At 46.9% G+C, this 6,001-nt stretch overlaps 1 pseudogene; it reads right to left on the bottom strand.

Moving 5' to 3' along the window:
* Positions 1 to 225: 225 nt before the first annotated feature.
* LOC114081783 (pterin-4-alpha-carbinolamine dehydratase pseudogene) lies at positions 226 to 409 on the bottom strand (annotated as a pseudogene).
* Positions 410 to 6,001: the final 5,592 nt, after the last annotated feature.

Genomic DNA, 6,001 nt, shown 5'->3' with positions numbered 1-6,001 from the left:
GAAACTGGCTATTTTTTTAATATTTATTTTTTAGTTCTAGGCAAACACAATATCTTTATTTTATTTTTATGTGGTGCTAAGGATCAAATCCAGTGCCTCACCCATGGTAGGTAAGCGCTCTATCTCTGAGCCATGACCCCCACCCTGAAACTGGCTATTTTGACTGCAGCAAGTCCTGAGGCCAAGGGATCCTCAGCTCAGTGTCCTCTTTCCTCCCTGAAGAATTCAAAGAAGGGCAGTCTCTGACATGGACACTGCTACTCCTTTGATGAAATCGGCTGGGTTTAATGTCCCATTCTGAAAGGTCCACATGTTCATGGGTGCTCAGGGTGACATGGACCTTGTTATGCATATTAAATCATTCAGGATGGTCATCCAATTTTTCTACCTGAAGGGCCATTCTTGTCATGAACGCCCCAACTGCTTGAAGATAGCATCACAACCTTCCAGGGCATTCTACCCCATAGTGCTTAGGTTTGATAGCAGCTGGTCAGTCTCCTCAAGCTTAGCCTGGTATGGAGGTAGCAAGCTGCAGGTGGCAGTGGAAAGGGCAAGTGGGGCTGGGTACACAGGTGCCACCCCAGGATACAGTCTGCCCATTTTAATATTTTGTTATTAATATTTTGTTATTGGTTCTATACATTCTAAGTACAAATTCCCTATCAGATATATAATTTGCATTTTTTCTCCCATTTTTTGGGTTTTCTTCTCTCTCTCTCTCTCTCTTTTTAGTATTGGGGATTAAACCCAGAGCCTCTGGTGCATACCATGCCAGGCAAGTTTTACCACTGAGCTACCTTCCCAGTACTTTTAATTTCTGAGACAGGGACCTATCTCAGTTGCCCAGGCTGGCTTTTGAACTTTTGATCCTCTTGCCTCAGTCTCCAGAGAAGCTGGTATTACAGGTGTGTGTTACTGCACCAGATTTCTTTTTACTTTCTTGAAGGTATCCTTTGAAGTATAAAAGTTTTAATTTTGATGATGTTCAATTGATCTCAGTCTTTTTGTTTTTTCTCCCTGTAGTCCTGAGGATTGAAACTGGGCCTTAAATGGGAAGTTATACTCCGTGTATGTATGATATGTCAAAATACATTCTACTGTCATGTATAACTAAAAAGAACAAATAAAAAATTATTTTCAAAAAAATCAATTGACTATAAATATGAGCATTTATTTCTTGATTCACAATTTTTTTTTTTTTTTTTTTTGGTGGTGCTGGAGATTGAACCCAGGGCCTTGTGCATGCAAAGCAAGCACTCTACCAACTGAGCTATATCCCCAGCCTTTTTTTTTTTTTTTGGTACCAGAGATTGAACTCAGGGGCACTCAACCTCTGAGCCACATCCCCATTTATTTTGTATTTTATTTAGAGAAGGGGTCTCATTGAGTTGCTTAGTAACTTTTGCCTTTGCTGAGGCTGGCATTGAATTCGTGATCCTCCTGCCTCAGGCTACCGAGCTGCTGGGATCACAGGCATGCACCACTCTGCCCATTCAGCACTCCAAGACTTGAAGTAACTGAATTTGAGTTGGACCAAATTAGCTGGATTGGGAATGAACTTCCTTGTGTTTTCAGAATGCTTTAGTGTTTTAAAGGTGTTTCTATATACATGATCTCACAAACTTCTTCAAGCAACTCTGAAAAGAAATGAAAGATTAGAAGGTTGAGTGGAGTATCTCTAGACCCACTCAATCAGAAACAGCAGGGATCCCAGGACCAACCACCAGGTCTTCTGACCCTCAGTCAAGTGCCCTAATAATCCCAGTTGGTTAATTCCTGGTTGAGTCCATACATTTGAGAGAAAGAAAAAGTAAAGAGAAAAACATTTTTTTTTTAAAGTAGGGGATTGAAAATTTATGTCCATACATATAAAAGCTGCACATGTCTGTTTTAGCATCTTTTTTTTCCCTTAGTTGCCAAAATTTGAAAGCAATCAACAAGTCCTTTAATAGGTGAATAGATACATCAGGATACAATAAAGACTGTGGAATATTATTTAGCACTAAAAAGAAATAAGCTATCAAATCATGGAAAGACATAGAGGAAACTTAAATATATATTGCTAAGTGAAAGAAGCCAATCTGAAAAGGATATATACTGTATGCTTCCTACTGTAAGATCTTCCAGAAAAGGCAAAACTATACAGACAGTAAAAAGATAAGTGGTTGTGGGGGCTAGGGAGAGGAAGGCTGAATATATGAAGCATAGAGAATTTTTAGGGCAGTGGACATATTCCATGATTCCATAGTGGTAAATGCATGTTATTCTGCATTTGTCCAAACCCACAGAATGTACACCAACAAGACGGAACCCTCATGCAAACACTATGGGCTTTGGGTGATAATGATATGTCAATGTAAATTTACTAATTATGACAAAATACCACTCTGGGGATGTTGATAACAGGGGATGCTATGCATGTGTGGGGGAAGGAGATATATAGGAAATCTCTGTACCTCTTGATCAATTTTTCTGTGAACCTAAAACTACTCTAAATATGAAATCTATGTTTTTTAAAAAAAAGTGGAAGAAAGTTGTAAAATGGACTGATTTTAAATGAATGGTTTCTAATAAACTACAATAAATTTTTCCTTCTCCTGTACAGACAAGAACTGGTATGTTCTGGGTAATCCAGGGCTTTGCTTGGGTATTGCCTTTTCAAAGAATGAGAACAGAGTGGAATACTTTCAACACTGAAACCAAACATACTATAATTTGATCTTTAGCTTTGTTGTTGATGTTCTCAAAGACTCATCCGTATATTTTAAAGCAGTGCTTCTCCAAGAGTGGTCCAGGAAATACCTCAGGTACCAGCATCATTGGACAGACTGGCTTGTTTAAAAACTGCAGTTTTCAGAGCCCCTACCCATCCTGAGTCCACTGCACAGCACCAGGTGATTTTTTAAAATGCATATCAAGGTTTGGGAACCAGTTTTAGAGAGTGGAAGTCAAATTAGGAATATCAACTATCATCTGCACTTAAGAGTTGCAGATATTCTGCTAACATGAATGTCATGGATAACAAAACTCAAATAGCTCCTTTCCTTCAAATCTTTGCTAACATATCACCTTCCCTTATGAGCACTTTCTGGATTTAAAATTGCAATATCACCTTCTCCCCTATGCTTCCCATCTTCCCTATTCCCCTCCCTTCTCCAAAGTACTTAATAAAGCTACTATTTATTTCTTTGCCCCTCCCATGCATTCTAGGAAATGCTCTACTAGTGACCCTTATTTTTCTGACTCTTGTCTCTAGAAATTAAGTTTTGTAGAGTAGGGGCTGGAAATATAGCACTTAAGACAGTACTGGAACGCAAAAGGTAGACAATAGATATTTGTGCCAAGTTACATCATCTCAGTGCTTGAGTATAATATCATTTCTTCACTGTCTTTTTCAAGAAGATTTACAAAATTTATGAAGCAAATCATTCTTTTATTTTCTGAGTGATGCTTTCCTAATTCTGGAGTCTGGGCCACTTGCTTTTTGGATCATTTTCCCTTGATACTGCTGAGATCCTCCATTTACTATGAGGATCAAGTATTTATAGCTTTACTGTCCTGTGAGCCCCCCCCCCCACACACACACCCAAGGATTTGTTGCCTCCACTGCGAACAAAGTGGACTGGAGCTGCTAGATGGAGATAAACCCACAGGTGGGAGGAGACTTCTCTTAAGTCCACCCACCTGTTCCGTCCTACAAACCAGGTTATTGACAAAAGGAAGTAAATGCTTCCTCCTCTGAAGTCTTGAATGAGGATGCTAATAAATGGATCCTAGCTCAAGCTGCTTCTTAAACAGTCTTGGCTGGCTTTGAACAAATGACCCTTATCCATTTCCTATCCTCCAAGCCACCAGCCAACAGCACCAGCACACAAATCAATCTCAAGGAGTGGCGCTCTGCCCTCTGGGCATCTCTCCTGAAAGAACCTGAAGTTCAGTCCTAGGAGCAGTCAGTTCCCTAACACTGGGGGTGCCACCTGCTGACCCTCATCTGTGTCTCTCCCAGGACACACCTGATGTTCCAGCTTGTGTGGAGATGCTGAGAAATGCTCCGTTCCCTTCCCCCCAGTCCAGAGGATGCTGAGAAACTGGGAAAGGTTAGGGGAATACAAACAGGAAAAGGCAAGTTTGTTTGTAGTGTTATATGCACAGGGTGCCAGGATACACCTGCTGAGCACTGCAGAAGGTCCCCCAAGGAAACCATTAACGTGAGTCTCTCACATTCTTAAATGTGTGGTGGTGGGGTGGGGAGAGGGAAAGTGTGCTAAGAGGAGGGGGATGGGCACACTTCTAGGGAGCAAGGTTACGGTGCTAGAGCCCTGGCACACCTTAATAAAAGGTAGCTGAATACAGGATGGATGTGAAGGTGAGCAGCAAAGGGCTTGTCACTAAGGGTGACACTGAGTTATACTGGGTGGATTTAAAGGAAGGGAGATGGGAAGGAATGGGAGGTGAGTTGGGAGGGAGAGGCTTTTGTGGCACCGAAACCCCCAGCCGAGAAAGGAATGGGCGTGGATGTTAGTTGCCTTAGCCTCCTGCTTTGACCCTGCCTTAGTTGGTTTCAGCCAGGGAAGTGAGAGATAGGCTCAGATATGCAGGGAGTTACCAGGAGCAGAATGGCCTCTGGCTTCCATGGCAATCCAGAATGGACTTTCTCAAAGTTGCTCCCAGGCTGGAGGGAGGAAGATTTTGGAGTGGGTGAGGTGGCTTGGGTGAAAGCATTGGGGGATCCCTGAGACCCTGAAGATGGGAGTGAGGAGGAAGGAGTTTGCTCTAGTCTGAAAATGAGACCGACCGAGGGAAGTAACTCCAAACGTCGTGGGGTAGGTAGTTCAGGTTCTTCCAACGGGAGTGGGTGGAGCTAGAACTCTGCAAAAGAGTGGATGTTTTGGGGGTAAGGTGCACCGCTGCGCCATCGGACTCCTAAACTGGACACCGGAGGAACTGACTTTTCTCCCCGTGCCTCGGTGGGGAGCGGGCGCTGAGCGTCTGGCACCCGGTCTCCTGAATCCAGACAGGAGTCTGAATGGGGCTGACAAGAGCGAACCAGGGAGAGAAGCAGCAGAGACTCCTCACACTGGGGGTGGGGTGGCGGCAAAATGGGAACCCAGGCTTGGGGCGGAGGATTTGCTCAGCAGACTACCCGAGCCACAGAGCGGAGAGAGGGATTTGGGGGAGTTGAGTGGGATTCTTACTCTGGGCATCAAGGGTCAAGGAAGGTTGGGGAGAAACTGATATCGTTTCTACCGGGATGCTGATGGAAGCTTCCCACTCGGGACGCGAGGCACACAGGGGGTTCTCCAAATTCGATATGGGATAATGGGAATGGGCTGAGAGCCGCTGAAGGGGGACTCTAAATTAGATTAGAAGAAATCGGGGGCTCCAGGGCAGATTCTTGCTCCGACTGTAAAGAAGGATTCTCTCCAGTTAGAGTGGGTGGGGATTTGGGGCCACTGGGGCTATCTCCTCCCCGACCCAGGGAGATTGGGGAGCTCTCTTCAATTCTGGACAGAGGGGACCTGAGAGGGAGAACTGGGGGGGGGGGGAGGTTCCCGATCCGGAGCCGAGCTACCTTGAAGGCACCGGGAAGCGCTTCATTCCGGGAGGGCGTTCCCGCGGCCCGGCCCCCGCGCTGGTGTGGGTGGGGGGTGCGGCCGCGCCCTGGTCCCGGCCCGCACCAGGATTCGGGGTCTCTCTCATCCCGGGGGACCCGGGAGCCCGGCGGGAAGGGGGTCCCGGCGCCGCCGCCTCCGCGGGCGCCCGGGCGCGCGGGCGAGCGCGGGGCTTTATGCGCGCAGGGCGGCGGGGGGAGGAGCCGGCAGGTCGGCCCCCGGCGGGCCCTCCCCTCGGCCGTCCCCGCCCGCCCGCCCGAGCGGGGTCGGGGGAGGGGGCAGCATGGCCTGTCCGTCCGGCCCCCTTCGCCGCGCTCCTCATCTGCCCCGCGCCGAGCGCCGCCGCCGCCGCCGCCGCCGCCGCTCCGCTGCCCGCGCCGCCCGCGGCT

This window comes from Marmota flaviventris, chromosome 1 (assembly GCF_047511675.1).
Source record: "Marmota flaviventris isolate mMarFla1 chromosome 1, mMarFla1.hap1, whole genome shotgun sequence".
Taxonomy (NCBI): Eukaryota; Metazoa; Chordata; class Mammalia; order Rodentia; family Sciuridae; genus Marmota; species Marmota flaviventris.
This window is presented reverse-complemented; position numbering and strand designations above follow the sequence as displayed.